Below are 17,662 nucleotides of genomic sequence, written 5' to 3' on the forward strand. Positions count from 1 at the left end.
CTATTTGAATGCTCTAGATTAATCAACTCGAGGCTTAATTAAGGCCTTTCGCTCAGGTATTATCCCGCTTTTGACCATCCAAATTGTGATTTATCCACTGAAAACTCTTTCTAGTCTGCTCCCGCATTTCCCCCCCTCAAGGAATAGAGAATTTCGATGAAGCAGCTGCCGCTTTGCCCCCCCCCCCTTTCTTGCCAGATAAACAATTTTCTTTAAGTGATTTCCAAAATTGATTACTGCAGCTGCTTCTCCATCCCCAATCGGATGCTCCTCCCCCACTAATCTCTGGCATCCCTGCCCCTCCCCGCCACTGCTCCCCTTTTGCGGCGGCCGCTCGCTGGGGGTTCGTGTCCCGACTAAGCCCTGCCGCAGGTCCAGGTCTAGCGCTGCCTTCGAGCGCTGAAAAGTTTGCAAACATCGCAGCTTTCGAGTGTCAACAGGAGAGCGGAGTAGGGGGAGCTTTCGGGTCGGCCAAAGGGTTGCAGCACATGCAGCGTGTGTGTGTGTGTGTCTCAGGTATTTAGCCGAATCGCGGGGCGCAACGCGGCGTATGCGTCATGCGGACAGATTTGATTCAATTTCATTTATTAAATGCTTGTCCCCGCGCATGTGGCATGTGGCATGTCCAGCAATTTGTTGGCAATTTCGTTAAGTTGCATTTAACGGCGACCCGGCCATTCGATTTTGCGCAATTTTCTCGATACACTTTGGCACAATCGAAACGATAAATTAAATTACACTTGGCCGGCCCCTGTCCCTGGCCAAATATGTCAATGGCAGAGGCGGACGCGAAGGCGGAGGCGGAGGCGGAGGCGGAGGCACGACACTACCCTCCATCCACTCTGCTTCCTGCATCCAAGTAGTTGGCCCAAAGTGTATTTAAGCTAAAAGCTTTAGAGCCCACTTGACAATGGGCCAAGTTGCTCGGCCCCGTTGTTGTGTCGCTTGTTATCCCGGCTGCCATTGTGACTGCTCCACTCCAGCCGCTCCACTCCCCGGCCACGTAACCTTTTCCCAGTGTAATCCTTCAGACAGCCAGCCAGCCAGCCAGCCAGGAAGTCCCTTGAATTTATTTACACTCGTGCGGTCCAGTCAAACACAGTCAACAAGGGATGCTCCAGACCCACGGGGCTGCACGGGGCTGCTGTGCTCCAAGTCTCTGCCTTTTGTGTGGTTTCGTGATGCCCAGTTCTGGCCAGACCTTGACTACAATTAATTGATGATGCCGCTTAATCCGCTTCAGCTGTGCTCCTCCGGGCTTTTGATCAACATCCTCGGGCAGGGTCCCGTCCTGCTGCATCTCGGAGGCAGAACGCCAAACAAACAACGCTTAAAGGTGGGAGGGATGTATGGCTGGCGCCTGTACCCCGGGTCTCGCCAGATCTGAAAAACACTCGTTATATTATAGAACGAGACGATGAGCCCATATTTACTCCGTGACTTTGGACTAGGGCCCTTTTTCTGGCCACAAAAAACATTGATCTTCAATGATAGACACCTTTCTATGCTTGGTTGACTTTGAGCAGTGGAGATTGTCGGCAAATCTGTGGTAATTGCGCACCGTTTGACGAGTAACGAGAAGAGGCTTAAGTAATAAGTGCAGGCTATTCGAACCATAGGATAAAATGCACTTTGTAGAGTATTAGTATTAGTATTAGTTGGTACTCGATGTCAATCGACCTAAATCGCAAGGGAGAATGCCATTTTGCACTGCTGTAAGACAGCACAGCCTGGCACGAGCTCTGCAGAAGACTAGAAGATAAAGGTAGAAGCCTCTAGCTTTTAGCAACTATTGCAAGGGAAATTTGAAATTGTTCTAAAGGACTAGTGCAGATAGAGCATACAATGGTGCAAAAAATAAAGGCAAAACCTGCACCTTCTAGAGAAAACAAGCGGCAGATCTGGCAGTATACAAGGCCTCTAATGAAAGTGGATCCTCGTACTTGGAAATGCCAAAATATGCCAAAAAAAACTTTTCCTATCTTTACATGTTCACCATTTCCACACTTTTAAACCCGTTTTATAATACATTTTGGGAGTATAAGTGCAGCAAAAGACCCGTTCGCGAACGACAGGCAATACTGCAGACATCTTGGATATTTCTATCCTTTTCAGATCCAAGTGCGAGCGGAAGATGTCGGAAAAACCTCGCATTTGACTCGTATCCGATGCCATTAGCGAGTGTTTGGCCCAGCCCGAGCGCTGCCTGCTCCATTCTTGTGTGTTTCCACATTTCAAATATTTAATTTAATTGCTTTACGGCTTGGTGGGGTGGCTGTCTCCCCCACCCTGCCTCAGAATTGGTCAAGATTTGGTGAAAAGAAAAAGAAATCGCTCGGACACAACCTCTTAGCATATGAATGAATGAATGAATGAATGAAAATTGCTTAACGGCATTTTTTACCTTTCGCCGCACAGGGGAAAATTTGTAAATGAATTAATTTCGGATTACAGAGAAGCGAAGAGAAATCTCTTTGACCGAATCGGAGGGAAATTCGTCTGGTCTCCTGCTTTGGCTTATCCGTGCTTTTGGTATGCAAATGGGAACCTTTCTCCGTGCCTCCGTGCCTCGTCTGCGTTTCTGCTGATGGGGCAGACTGGAGAAATGCCGAGTGATGAGTGTGCTCCGTTCCCCCGCGGAGGCCTTGGCACCTGGCCGCTGCTTCCAGCTGGTGAAATTGAGTAATTTTCGTATCCCTGAGATACTTTCACATTTCCCAGAACTAAACAGAACGAAACTGGCGACGGTTGCATCCAGAATTATGCGGAAAGCGTGAATGGGAATAGTAACAAATGCAACATCTGTCGGCGTGAGCAAATAAATAGAGGAGCGGGATGATGGAGGGATAGGACTGGAATAGGACGGTGATAGGGGAACATACTCATGCGTATCTGATAGATACCAGATACAAAAGGCCTTTTTATCAACGAAAACATCGACTGTCGACGGCCGACGGACAAAAGGATGAAGTGCAAACATTTCACGTCACCAGAGGACAGACAACGGCAAACATGTCAACCAATTCTGACACGTAGCCTCTGAAGTGGCACCCGGGAAGGGACTCCGCGGGGATGGTGCAAGGTAATGGTAATGGCAACGGCAGGGGGCACGATATGCGGTCTCTTATTGGTTCATCATCGTTAGAACAATCTTTGGTTGCGGGCTGCTCTGCTCTGTTCAGGGTGCCTCCATAATTCCATGCGACTAGGCGAGTGATCATCGAAATTTTGGGAGTTTTTGGAGGCCTAGATTCGCCGTGAATGCGGTACCCTGAAGGTCTGTGATATGTCCTTCATATCAGGCTTGGTTAAAGGCTCTCTCAGGTCAAATCAACAGGTTTTCCGCATGTTCATCTGCCTAGGAAATGGCTTTTGACATTTTCTATTACCGTTTGGCATTTGCTCCGCCACGTACTCCGTTTCCGTTTCCGTCTCCATCTCCGTCTCCGTCTCGGTCTCGGTCTCGGTCTGAAGTTATTTGCTCGACAAAGGCAACGCATCGAAGTCAGCCTCCCCCGTAAATAAGTTGTTGCAGGGCAAATATTGGCAGCTTCGAGTGGCGCCAGGATGGGGGCCCGTCAATTGCACGCCACATCATGGGACTTCCACAAGAGCTGCGAGTGTGTGCGCTTGACAGAAGTTATTAAATCGAATCAAATCACAGCCGCTGAAGTCTGACAGGTGCACGGGGCGTGGGGCCGGGCTCTTGCCATATTTATTGTGCAATCATCACAAGAATGCGTATTGTGCGCGTGCAACGTTTGGCCATTCCGATTACGCCTGCCGCTGACACTCAGCCAGCATCGCAGGATCCTTGAGCGATTGCAACTAAACGAATTTCTATTACGATTCCCATTTCCACTCGAGCCATGTTGGCTGTTCAACTGTTGATACTGCACTTGGCAGTGGGGATTACTCTTCCGGCTCCGACTTGGCAACATTTCATGCATGTCTTTGGTCTGTGGATGTGACGCGACCAGCCGCAGTGACTTAATGATTGAGTTCTGTATTATTAGAAGTGCAGTTCGACGACTTCCTTTGAGATAAATATCATTTGTCAGACTTCTGATTGTCACAACACTTTAGGGGATTACTGTTTCACTTGGAATATATTTACTGCACTTTTCAACTGTTAATCTGTTGTATCAATGTCGATAAATGGCAGAAATACGTTGTACCAATCCACAAAGCTGGTCTTTGGTAGATGAGAAGTATACGAGACAGCCTTCGGTCTCACTTGGTGCACTTCTCCAAGCCGGGTTGGCAAGACTCCTGCTCGACAAGCCAGGCACGGTCCTCTTCTTCCCACCATTCGTTAGCTTCCTTCCCGCTCTCGCTGGATCCACTCGCCGCTCGCTGGTCAAGGACGAGGATGACCTCAACAAATACCAGTAAATGCCAGCGGCGAAGGTGAAACCCTGGCAAGATCTGGTGTGCGAAGAGCTGCAAATATAAATTTCTATTTAAAGAGCTATTTTATAAGTTGGATATGATTGAACCCACAGCTAGTTCCTTTAAGGCTTATGTGGCCTTCTCCTCCTCAAAGGCACAGTCGGTCGCCACCTGCAACTCATTTGTACCGTTATCGTCATCGTCATCACCATCAATCTCGTTGTCATTGCCATGCTCTGTGGATGCAACTGTCTGAAGCAAGCGTTCGAAAATCTAGTGGAACGCAGTGACCATATTCGCATACACAACGAACGGTAGGCCCGTTTCAGGTCAGGATCAAAGTCATACAAAACTACATCGTATTTTGGGCGATCGAAGCCAGACTCGGCGCACTCGTTTTCGATGCGATGGCCACCGCTGAGATGCCGGACAGGGCTGCACTTGTACCGACTGAGAATAACCAGGGACTACTATATGAACACAATAGGCCATGAAAATTATAAATTACCGATCCGTCAGCCTTCTCGTTAGCTTCCTCCTCGCTCTCGCCGGTTCCACTCGCCGGATCCCTGGGCAAAGACGGGGACGAGCTCAAAAAGTTCCCGCAAATGCCAGCGGTGAAGATGAAACCCAGCGCGAGAAGCTGCAAATATCAATTTATATTCAAGTAGCTATTTTATAAGCTGGATATGGGAATTACCTGCTGGTGGAGCAACTGCCGAAGGAACACTCAAGGCCGGCTGAGTGAGAGCTGTCAGCTTACATTTGGAGATGCCAAGAATCGAACATGTTTCCACAAGACACCATTGCAGTTTTGTTCGGCGGAGTAGTACGGAGCGCATCGATCGCCAACTGCATGAGTCGCATCTTCTGCTCTGGAAGTTGTCTGCGAGCCTTGGCGATGAGCTTGTGCCAAATTTGTCAGTGCATGGATCGGTAATGCATAATTGTCATGGCCTATTGTGTTCATATAGTAGTTACGGTTTGTTCTCAGTCTGTTTGAGTGCAACGCTGGGACCAGCTGATCCAGACCTGGAACGGGCGGACTATCGTTCGTTGTGACTGAGAATATGGCCCCCGCGTTCCGTGAAGATTACCGAACGCATGCTTCAAATGGTGGCATCCACAAAATATGACAATGTCAACAAGAATCATGATGAGGCCGATGGCAATAAGGATGCGAACGAGTTGCAAATGGAGAACGACTTTGTCTTGGAAAAGGAGGAGGCGTCATTAATCTTGAAGGAACTCGCTGTTCGACGCTTTTGACGACTTCCAGGAGGTCATCCGCAAGGCATCCATCGAGGCCCTCTGCGCATTTGGGACATCCCTCGACGGTGCAGGATCAGTGCGTCGTCTGTAAGATACTCGATGAGCTTCACCCAAGACTGAACTGACAGAGACTGTCGTCGGAGCCTCACAGATGTGACACTCGATAAACGGCATTCTACGACTTACCAAAAACTAAAATTTTATTTTTTTTGTTTTTTACTGGGATCTGATTTTTCACACGTCCGCTCCGAACGGAACTAGAATTTTGACTGTGTGTTTCTGGGCCTGAATGTGCCTTCTATGCTATGACGTTTAAGTATGGCATGCTTTGATGGTGAGATTTGGCCAGAGTTTCCCATGAAGCCTAGACTCAGGGTTTCCTTAGAAACTGACATTGAAGGAGGCATTGCCCACGTGGGCAAACCCCTAACCCCATTACCCATGCCCCAGAGATCAGTTTGATTCGTCGGCGGTTAATATTTAATTAATTGCATTATATATGTGGCGCAAATCAGTCTCCCACCCACGAGAGCCCATCAACCCATCAAATCTGCACTGCTACCGCCGAGTCATCCATTAACTTTGGGCAGCAGCAGCAGCCTCGATGGGAATGGGAATGGGAGTGGAATACAAATTGCAAAATACCAAATTCGATATAATTCAATTTGGCGGAATGGAGGCTATGAATGAAGGAAAGAATGGCGAGAGGGCAGGGGACAGGGGCCAGGGGCCAGGGGCATTGCAGTTGTGCGCCATAATGACATCCTGTGCGCAATGCAACGACCAACCCGCAAGAACAGCAGCAACAAGAGGACCAGGAGGACCAGGAGGAGGAGGAGGAGGAGGAGCAGCATTATGGAGGTGGTCCTGGCAGGCAGAGGCAGGCAGCCATTAGCGAAATATGAGCACCAGCAAGGACAACAAAGGCACCCAAGGCGAATCGCATCGAGTCAAGGCAGGGTGGTGGCTGGTGGGTGGTGGGTGGTCTGCAAATAATGCCAGAATCCAGCCAGAATTAAGCTGAATAATTTACACAACCCCTTGAAAGTGCACTTAAGAGCTACAAAAAAAAAAATATAATAGTAAATAGCGAAAAAAACGAAACGCTGAAATAATATTTCTTTTCGATTTCTCCCTCTCATCATCGACATCGACATCGACATCCACATCAGCTCTGGCCTGGGGCATCCTTCGGCATCCTGGCTTCCTGTCAGTGACTGCCAATAGAAAATTGCGTTCCCCAATTGACTGACTGACTGATTGACAAACCGACCGACTTACGGACTGCGGGAGCGACTGGGGAGCGACTTGGATTCGTCTATATGCGATGGGCTGTGCAATTGTCTGAATGGGCATTCAATAGATCCGGAAAGGGCGCGGGGCACAGGGCACGAGGCATGGCGACTGCATTGGATCGGGGGATGTGCTGGATTCAGTCAAGTGTATTATCAATTGAAAACTCAACGAACTTGCCAGGTAGCGATAATTTGGATTGGATTGGATTGGATTCGGATTGAGATTGCGATTCAGACGGAGATGGATTGAGTAAGCGTGGTCGGTTAAGGGACCCTACAAAGTCCGATGTGTTGCGGCATTTCAGGCGGCCCTCTACAGGCTCCCACTATCCCCAGAACTGATCATTCGATGCATCATTCGATGTCTCAAGAGCATCGTAATCCTTTTTGCTAGAGCTTGCCGGAGATATCCTATCCCTGGGGCACTCCACCTTATACCCTTCTGGCCGCTTTTTATAGCGCATCTCAAGGCTCGACCTGCCCCGAACCCATTCTGCGAACGAGATTTTTTCCTCTCCTTCCGCCGGTGCTGTTGCAGCTTCTTCGCTAATGACGCTGATGAGTTGACGAGGTAGGTTTTCCAGGATATTAACGATGATGATGATGATGGCGCGGACGCTGACGAGGACGAGGACGACAACGACGGCGCACTGTTAATGAGGACGATTATAATGTCGCTGATTTTGCGTTCAAACTAACAGGCAACTGAAGCGCAACAGTGCTCCGCAATGGCCCTGCTCCCTGCTCCCTGCTCCTTCCGATACCTTCTCTATTATTCCGAGTGCTCGTCGAGAACGGTTGGCATATTTCTGGTCCAAATGAGGTTGAGCTTTGGGGGGCGGGAGGGGGAGGGCTCCTCTTGGGCAAACAATGCCGCCACCGCACCAGCCCGCTTGAGAGAACCCCTTGAGGACCGTCCTTCCGTCCTCGGAAAGCTGTCCCCGTCCATTGAATTCAAAATTTGCTGCGTCGGTGGATGGGGACTGCGAGATGGGGGACTACGAGATGGGGGGCTGGGGGATGATGTTGATGCTGATAACTGATGACTACTTCACTTAATGCAAATTTTCCAAAATGGAAAAAGAAATAATACAAAAAGAAACCGTTATATTTGATGAGTGCTTGCCACGCCCCAACCGCCAAAGACAACCGAGGGTGGGGGAGGAGTGGGGCTCCAAACGAGGCCATAATACTGCAAATCGTCGTATAATGAATGAGATGCTGCAACTCGTTAGGCCGTAAGCCAGATATATAGATACGGATGCGGATACGCAGATACAGATACAGATACAGATACAGCTGGAGAGCCCTTGAGGATGGGTTACACTCGTACCTATGGGTTGGCGCTTTATTGTCGAGCACTCCGCCTCTCAACATTTGAAATTAATATGTCATTGTGCGGGGGTAGAGAAGATACTTGCGAAATTCAATTTCCACCTCGATTTTTCCACCATTTTTACCGTTTGGCTGCATTTGAGATTCGCTAACGATGGGGCGAACGATCGAAGGAGCGAACGAGCGAAGGAGCGAAGGAGGAGCACAACTAACGAGATTTGCATATGGAAGCGAATGGCTCTGCTCTGTGCTCTGTGCTCTGTGCTCCGAGCCCTCACATTTCACGCATCATAATTCCCCAAACTCAATTCCCACAGCGCCATAATCAACCGCTAGACGAACTGCGGACTCTTTCCAAAATTAAGACCGAAAATTGCATAAAAATATGGAAAAACTTCGAAATCAGCAAAGCAAATGAAGCAGGAATCCAGCAGGAAGGAGGAGCAGAGGAGGCCATAGCGAAGGAGGACATCTTCCGTCCGTTTTGCTGCTGGCCTCAGGGATTGGCCTGGACAATTTTCGGCACTTTTTGAACACCCAGGCGAATGTAAATCAGGAATTGATTAATCAATTAGTCGCCGAACACCATGCGAGTCGCATGGGGGCCCCTTGTGGCATGCAGGCCGCAAAGATGCCTCATTAAGAGTCAGCCATCGATATGCCTCATTAGAGGCGACGCCTGCGTAATTGTTGATTCGTGGCGATGCGGTGCAATTGGGTTTGGGCTGTTTAGCCGAGCCATTAGACGCTGCCCCGCCACTCCAGCGACTCGTCGGCATTACCATGGCGGGCATTCAATATTTCCAATCTAATATCCGCTTTCGGGGCGACCCACACCCGAGTGCCGAGGCGCAGCCCCCAGCCACCGGCCACCGGCCGACGTCCACCACCACCGGCCAGGACCCAATCACGGTCAGCAGAGTCCTGGCGAGAAGCAGGAACGGGAGCAGGAGGCCCAGGCAGGTCTCGGCTTGTCCGGGGCGCCTCGCAGTTGGCGTCGCTGTTGCTGTCACTCTTGCACCCAGGCCGCATGCCGCATGCCGCCTGGTGGTTGTTTCCCTTCGCTTACCTGCCCCAGTGGGTGGGGCGGGAGGGTCGTGGGTGGCGGCGGGGGTGTGTGCTGTCGTGTGGCAGGCAACCCTCTGCTGCTGCTCTTCTTTTTATATTCTCTCCCTCCGCATTGTTCATATTCTTTGCTGATTTTTGCAATCATCCTTGACAGGACTTTTTCGTGTGCCGCTCTCTGTTGGTGCCGCATGCCCCTCCCAGTTAATTTGGCTCTTTCTCTCTCTCTCTCTCTCTCTCGCTCTCGGTCTTTATATGTATACCTCTCTCCTTTTCTCTGTGGATTCATTCATTCATTTTCATTTTATGAATTGCATTTGCTCTCTCCCACCCTCGGGCTCTCTCACTCGCACTCGCTCGACCTGCGCACGCTGCTCTTTCTCACTCACTCTCGCGCGTTCTCTCGCCCTCTCTCTCTGTCTCGGTGGCTGGCTGCAACGAGAGAAGGACCGACTCAAAGCGGAAGCCATTATAAATTGTCCTTCTGTCGGTGAGGCGCTGGGGGTGAGGCGTTTATTAAAACGCTGATTACTCGATTTGGCAACCCCTCAACAGGAGGACAGCAGCAGAGCAGGGCACAACCCTGAGAAAGCCAGGGGGAGGAGTGGTGCTGACTCTGGTGGTGGCAAGACAGTGCCTGGCCCTGTGGATACCCGGGGATTGGCAGGCCCAGCAACTAATTCCACACCACAGACCGGACTCAGCCTCAGCCTCAGCCCATTCCCTGTGCACTTGTCGCCTCCTCATTGGCATCCACTCAGTACACTCAGTTCCTCCCACAGTTCCTCATTTTGCACATATTAACTATACGATTGGTCTTCGTCTGAGCGAAGGAAAGGGTTCTTTTCTCTCATATTTTACAAGCTCTGATAGAGCTCTTGATAGATAGACAGATACAGGTGCCACCACCTTCGGGATTCCAGTATTCTTTAGACATAATGTAGATACATTCTAATACAGATCATAAGAGAACTTTAGCCTTTGATCTATGTATGTAGGATCAGCGCTTTAACCAGCTGATGAGTATCGATATAGTCAAGGGTATCTGTAGTCTTTTTGAAACTAAGAATTAACGAGTTCTGAGTTTCTGGAGAGGATTACTACTCACTTGTAGGGATCACTTGAGGATCCCTACAGCTATTACACTGCACAACAGCATATCTGATGATTACGTTATGTTCCATGATTGCAGTCCAATATTTGAAGACGATTTTAAAGGTAAAGGTATAGGACTACTTTATTTAGATCCTAAGTCTGCTCCAACAATAGTCAGCCATCATGTGTGAGTTCCAGTAGCCTTCCTGTAGCGTACCTCCATCGTAGAAAGATCCTGGTGGAATCCCTCGCCTTGTTCTTCGGTAGATCTCCAGGTGGCTGTGGTGGAGGTGTCTTAGGCAACCCTTTGAAATTACCATTGAGATACACAAAGTTCGATGCATCCACGGGCATGGGCCGTAATCGGTTGGCAGTCATTAACTGCTCCCCAATCGTTTAACAAGTGGCGTATCCGTTTCAGGACACTTCTGCCATCGGATGTGGTGGTTGGCGGACTGTATCACTTAACAAGGACCATTAACAGGCCACCTCCAGCGCCCAGCCACCCGCAAGGGGATGCCTGTGCTCCCGATGGATTGTGCAGCCTCATCACTTCGATCCCCCACCGCATGCCGCGCATCCCCACAAAGGATGGATACGATACGGATGGATGCGGGATTCTTGAAGCATATTAATGCATATATGCAAATTACTGCGAACGGGGATGCGGATGCGGATGCGGATGGGCACAAAGGGCACAAAACTGCAGCCCAGCGAGCAGGTGGGTGTCGCTCGGGGAGCTCCCTGGGTGATGGCGGTTTCGCTTGGTTGGTTCGTTATTCGGTTACATTACATTTCATTATGGGATCGGTGGTGGCTACGGTTCAGGGGGGGGGGGGAGGGGGTGTCCTGGGACAGAGTTGAAAATTTAATTCCTTCCAGTTTCATGCATATTCACAAGATGACGACGCCAACGCACAGCACACTCTTATAAATTAAGGATAACGATGCGACGTCGTCCTCGGTGCTCGGTGCTCGGTCCTCGGTGCTTGGTCCTCGGTGGCCTCTTCTGGGAATGCAAGGCGAATGGGATTGAGGATGCGTGTGGGTTTGAATCTGAATCTATAATGAGACGCATTTTTCCTCGGATATCCTTGGCTGCATTGCATAATGTGCAACCGCTTCCTTTGCTCCACATGCACCTGTGCACCTCCTCCTTGTCCTCATCCCCGTCCCCGTCGCCGTCCCGCCTTTGCCTTTATAATTGTTATATGTTTGCATTTCTCGAGGTTCCTTCGCCCAATGAGGACTGCCGCCTTCTGTCGTTCGTTCTTTCGGCTCTCTGCAAATTGTTAAAACACCATAAACAATTATTTTGCATTTTGCTTTGAGGTGCGATCCCTTTGACGCAGTCCCTCTGCCCGGCGCGGACGGACGGCGCCTTTGGGGACACACAGACACGTGTGTGGCTCAAGGCGAGAGGGAAGGATGAAAGGGGCCACAGCTGCATTTTGTTGCACTTTTTGTTTGTGCCGTTTTACCAATTCATTTAATATGCCCCACGGCGCACTGGCGGCCAGGCGGCCAGGCGGCCAGGTGGAATGGAGAACGAAAGAGCATCTATAGCGTCCTCTGATACGATATGTTATTAAATCACAGCAGAAGATCCACATCATGGAAAATATACACCAGAGATAGAGAGAGATGTGCTTTCTTATTGCCTTATCGACGGCCTACTACAACCCTCGAGGAATATCGAGGTTGCCTATCGACGCTGGTTCTTTTACAGCTGTGGAACTGGAACTGGAACTGGTACCGGAATCATCTCCAGCATCTCATGATTCGCACAGGAGTAGAAGAATGTTCAAAGAGTAAAAGAAAACGATGGACCTAGAGAAGAAGCGAAGAAGAACGCACACGAATAAGCCAGAAAGCGAATGAACACAAGAGGAAGCTCGGTTGCACAAGCGAAAAGAGCAGCAGAATGAACCAAAGCGGTTCCAGGGCAGAGCGATTCAATGCAGTTCAATCACTGAATAATGCCAATTCTGGGAGCGATTGCTGCAGAAGACACCTGTGGCAAAGTAATAACTGACAATAATAGTCTTTTTTTAGTAATTTTTCGCACAGCAATCAACAAAGTGAGCAGAGTTCTTGGGGCATTGAACACATACCAACGACCAGCTCCAGCGACTGCCTTTTTGTTCGTTAGCTTGTTCCTTTTTGGACCAGGATCCTCCCATCAGAAGTAGGGAAAAAGTTGCACTATAAGTACTATAAGCCTTCGATCCGAGACCTTCGATCCGGGGGTGCTCTGTTTTATTTTAGTTATTTTTTACTTTTTTGTATATGCCGAGCATAAGATGTACACATAGAAAATTGAAATACGAATTATATAAACTAGAATTAAAATCAAACTGTAAATTAGCTTACAAAGTAATCCAACTTAGAGTTCATAACGGATGCAAGTAAAGGAACATACATAAATTAAATTCTTAACATTCTAACATATTTGGAGCATTCGCATTGCCGTCAGTCGATTCGCCCTCCGATGTGGACGTAGTACAAGGCTTCGAATCATTATACTGTGAGCTGCGTCGCCGCTTCAATATTTTTCCTGGAGACGGCGGCGATGGTGGGGGCCCAGAAGAGCTGCCGGAACTAACCAGATGGCGGAAATTGTAGTGTACCCAATCGCGGTAATTGATCACCTGCTGGGGGACTTCTACTATGCTATCCAGGATGAGCCCTGGACTGGCTTATCGTATTCTCTTTTTTCTCACTAACTCTTTGCTTTTTGCTCTTTGCTCTCTCTAGGGGACACCACGTTAAGGACAGGTTCGCCTTCAACTTTACCTTCAAGGTGGATGCACAGATACAATATACATATGTACTTATACACCTCTCCTTTCAAAATAATCAACGAGTCAAGAGCATGCTAGTAAGTTTATACATCGATATATGCCACCTGTGGTTTACTTGGAAAACATCTTCCATTTGGTGCTTCTATGAGAAGTCTTTCCATTTACTGCACGTTCGAATATGGAACTCTGATTTCTCTAAATTGATTCCAGACTTGTAATAAAACATGGAATACTTGCATTAGAAAGTGGCAACAACTAGCCAAGAATAGCCATTCATTTTTGGGACTCACATAGGCAAATGGAAAACCTTAGAGTAGAAGAAGCCCTATATAGAATATAGAACATATAGTACATATAGGTGTGCTAATCTTCGATGAATGCCATCGTTCTGAGTCAAATTCGTAGTGGAGATTCATTGCAACCCACACTATCATCGCTTGGTCCTTGACTGGATAAATTCAGAGCCTTTCGAAAGACAATGATTTCGGACATGTTGCAAAAGAAAAGCAGAGACTTTCTTCAGCTCAGCGAACCATTGCCTAAAAGTAAAAGAACATGGCGGAAAGAGCCATCAAAATTTGCCAGCTCCACTGGGGAGGGGGAGGGGAGAGAAAGTTTCATTTGGCGACCGCGCTGGAGCGTGAAACCTTTCAGACCTTTTAATTTTCGTTCAGCGTGTGGTGGGCCTTTATTTGTTGGTTTTTTGTTCGTTTTCGGTGACTCTTTCCCCACTCGAGGGGCAGTGCACAATCACAAAAGATGAGCGAGCATTCACGAAAGGTTCCACCTGCCGCAGGGGGCTTTGATGTCCGCGAATTGGGCGGAGTCCATGGCTGAAGATCTTGTGAAGCAAAAAAAGGTAACCATGATGGCTGACGAATGCAATTGCGATGATGGCGAACGCTTTGCGCCGCTCTTGATTTTAATTTGAATTTCAATTTGAATTTGAATTTCAAAGGGCCGCCCCCACAAGAGGCAGCCATCCAGCCAGCCATCTATCCAGCCATCTATCCAGCCATCCATCCATCCAGGCAGCCAGCAAATGCACAAAGAGGAAAAAATCAAACAATAAACTGCACTCAAGCACGCGGTGGGGTGGTGGCTGCCAGTGGGGGTGGTGTGGCATGCCGTGCCAGGCCGTGCCATGCCGTGGCGTGGCTGAGACAAGTGCAAAGGTCTCGACACAAAGTTGGCCATATTTGAACGCCATGCTGTGCGCCTTAATTCGATCAAAAGGAGCTTCGCTGCCTGCATCCTCCTTTGCCTGATGGCTCATGGCTGCATGTGCGTCTTGCTGCATTCAAGTGCTGTGCTGTGCCTCCCCCTTTGCCCCACTTGGCCCTGAATGGCGCTAGGCACGCCCCCCGTAGTCGGCGTCGTCTAACCCTTAACGGGGCACTGCGTGGACTTGCAAGGGCATTGTTGAAATTATCCTAAAGGAAAAATAACAAAAAAGAGTGTTTCCTAAATGATTTTTAATGAGAAAGGAAGGGTTGCTAGCCAGGGTTGCTGCCACTCCACGCGTCCACCGAAGTGGCAGCGCCCCGGGTGGCAACATTCGCCAGAGGCCCTTCACTTCGACTTAGTTGCAATTCGAGTGCCCAAACCCCGCATCTTGTTGCCAACAATACCACTCTACTGGATGTGGATCAGTCCTGGTTCTAAACGAACCAAAGGATCTTCGTTCCATAGAACCTCCTTCGACAGGGGGCCTCTTACGCACATAGCTTCACTCCCCAATCCCAGATCTCCCCCGAGTTTCCTTCCCCTGGAAGCCAGTCCGTGGCAGAGCAGTCGGGACCGGTCCCCACTCCCTTGCCAGTCGACGGACCCAATCAAACAATCGACATCAATCATAATTTTCGCTATTTTGTTCTCCCATTGATTACATTTATGCTGCTTGTCTACTCGGGCTTTTCTTTGGCTCCTTTCTGCCTCTAATGCCGCGTCTTCATTTTCTTTTTTACACATTTTGTCATTTTCTTATTTTCCATGGAATTTTCTTTGCCGCTGATGTCCTTAATCCTTGTCAACACAAGGCAGGAGCTAACAATGGCTCTGGGTCTGGGTCTGGGTCTGAATCCGTTGTCCTCTGTCCTCTGTCCTTCATCCTCGTCCTCGTCTCGGTCCTGGGCTGTTGCTCCTTTCGTTGTCGCCTGTCGGGTTTTCATGTTCATTTGTGGTGGGAAAATTGTCATAATCTTTTGACGTGCGCCCCGGTCCTCACCCTCGGTGTCACTCCTCCATCCCCCTTCATTTGTTTGGATTTTTCCGCTCTTTTTTTCTCACTCTACCCCTTACCCGTGGAGCCGAAGGGTATAATGTGTTGTCTGTGCATTGGGAAGACCCCCTAGCTTTGCTTAAACGGGCATTTGCTGGCCTGGCATATCCTTCTGAATGCAGAGGGTATAGTCTCTAGCCTTTGATGCTCAATAAGAAATTGTCCTTTACGGGATCGGTGAGAGGTTGCCAAAGCGTCGAGTCTCCGTCTCGTGGTGCCTTCATTTGCATCTCCCACCCCAGGCTCGGTGACAGTGCCAGTTCTTGTCGCCTTACAAGGCGTATCGACTTACGAATCATTAAAATTTCACGGCTGACTTTCTCCACTCTCCGGTGTCCCACCGAGAACTTTCTCCGGGCGGCAAAGAGCAGGCAGCAATTAGTCAGTCAGGAACTCGGTGACAATGAGGACGAGAACGAGGACGAGGACGACAGTGGCAGGGATAATGATATCCCAGGCATCCTCAGCTGCGGCCAGCCCTTCAATTGTCCTGTCATGTGAACTGCAATTGAGTTTGCCCCCAGCCCAGGCGAGCACAATTTGTGTCCAGTGTCCAGAGGTCCTGCTCCGTCCCGCTCCCTCCTGTCCTGTCCTGGCCTGTCCTGTCTTGGCAAGTGAGTGATAATGGGGCAAATGTGGCAGTGTGGAAACGGCCAAGCCAAGTGTATGGGAATAAATGAGCAAATTGAGGCACAAATTGAGCAACAAAGAGAAGGAACCACCGACGGACATACTCGCATGCAGAAAGGTGCCTCAGCTGCGGACACAATGGGACAGAGACAGGGTGCCCTAGTGAATACGTGCATTATTCGGGGAAGAGAGACTCACACTTGGCCCTTTCTCCGGACTATGATTGGTTTTGTTTATTCAATTGGTTGAACCACTTCAAATGCTATTGCTGCGGGCCGTGCAAATTGGATTCGGGCCATATCTGGCTCTCCTTGAGCGACTGTGTCTTAAGGCAGTGCACTTCTGCTGAAGAATTGACTATTTAATTGATATTTCGCTCGTGAGGGGTGCAAGGAGTGGCCTTCTGCACTCTCTTCTAGTCAGTTGCAGCGCCTTTCAGGCTCTAACGCTCAGATAGATCCCCAGCGAATCATCCAGGACGGCTTGAACCACTTGTGAGCCAGGTCGCAGTGTGGTCCTGGGTCCATTCCGTCTGAGTAGTCAGCGATTTGATTCACACTCATTCATGGGGAATGGGGGAATGGGGAAATGGGGGAATGGGAATGGGCCACTCCACACTCCACTGCCCAAATCACCTGCGCAGATTTATGCAAATTTCTGTAGATTCGTTTAGTTGTTAATAGGCATAAAAATATAATGATTGCATAATGCGGGACAGCCGCTGTGGTGTTGTCATCTGCGGATCCATTCGAGTGGAAAACGAGGCCTCCCATTGTTTTGCGCTGGATTGGGTGTTCGCTGAGTGCTCGATGGAGGCGAACGAACGGCTTTCGATAATTTGGATGATAATGGGCCAAGGATTCCCTCAAGAGTGTTGCAGTGCCCTCTCGTGCCCCTTCCTCCAGCGGAAGTGGAAGTGGAAATGGAAATGTCACGGGTCGGTGGTGGGATGCTGGCCTGGCACATCAAACGTTCTGTCAAAACACGCGATAAATGTCACTTGAGAAGCCAGAGCTGCATTTCAAGATGGCGCATTTGATTTCCATTTTGCTTATTGCGACCAGGGCAGGGCAGGCAGCGAATCACTTGACGTAATTAAAACCCAACCAAACGAGGCAGGGAACAGCCACAGCCACAGCCACAGCCAGTCCTTTGTCTTGGCCCCTGGACGAATGACATTTGCGCCAGGAAGCGGCAATTGAATTGGAGCCTCGGAATAGCAATGGGAATGGGAATGGGAATGGAAACAGGATTTCCATGGGAATAGGAATCGGTATGGCTATGGGGACTATAGACTGGAGACGGCATTTCCTTTTTGTAATTGAAACCCGATCACCATGACACGGGCAATCCTTTGGCCGGCTTCCCCTTTTGTCATTATCCTTGCGGTTGTCGTTTAGCTCTTCACGCAATTTAATCAACTTGACGCGTTTCTTTCTGCCCTGCTCTGCTCTGCTCTGTTCTTTTCTATAATTTTGTTCGCTTGTAGCCAG

At 49.2% G+C, this 17,662-nt stretch overlaps 1 long non-coding RNA gene across 1 annotated transcript; it reads right to left on the reverse strand.

The window, feature by feature from the left end:
- Positions 1 to 5,572: 5,572 nt before the first annotated feature.
- Positions 5,573 to 5,979, reverse strand: LOC6902267 (uncharacterized). Its single transcript, XR_004470428.1, has 2 exons — positions 5,851 to 5,979; positions 5,573 to 5,749 (listed from the first exon to the last, which is right to left on the reverse strand). It is a non-coding gene; the product is annotated as an uncharacterized lncRNA (long non-coding RNA).
- Positions 5,980 to 17,662: the final 11,683 nt, after the last annotated feature.

The sequence above is a fragment of the Drosophila pseudoobscura genome, chromosome X, assembly GCF_009870125.1.
Source record: "Drosophila pseudoobscura strain MV-25-SWS-2005 chromosome X, UCI_Dpse_MV25, whole genome shotgun sequence".
NCBI lineage: Eukaryota > Metazoa > Arthropoda > Insecta > Diptera > Drosophilidae > Drosophila > Drosophila pseudoobscura.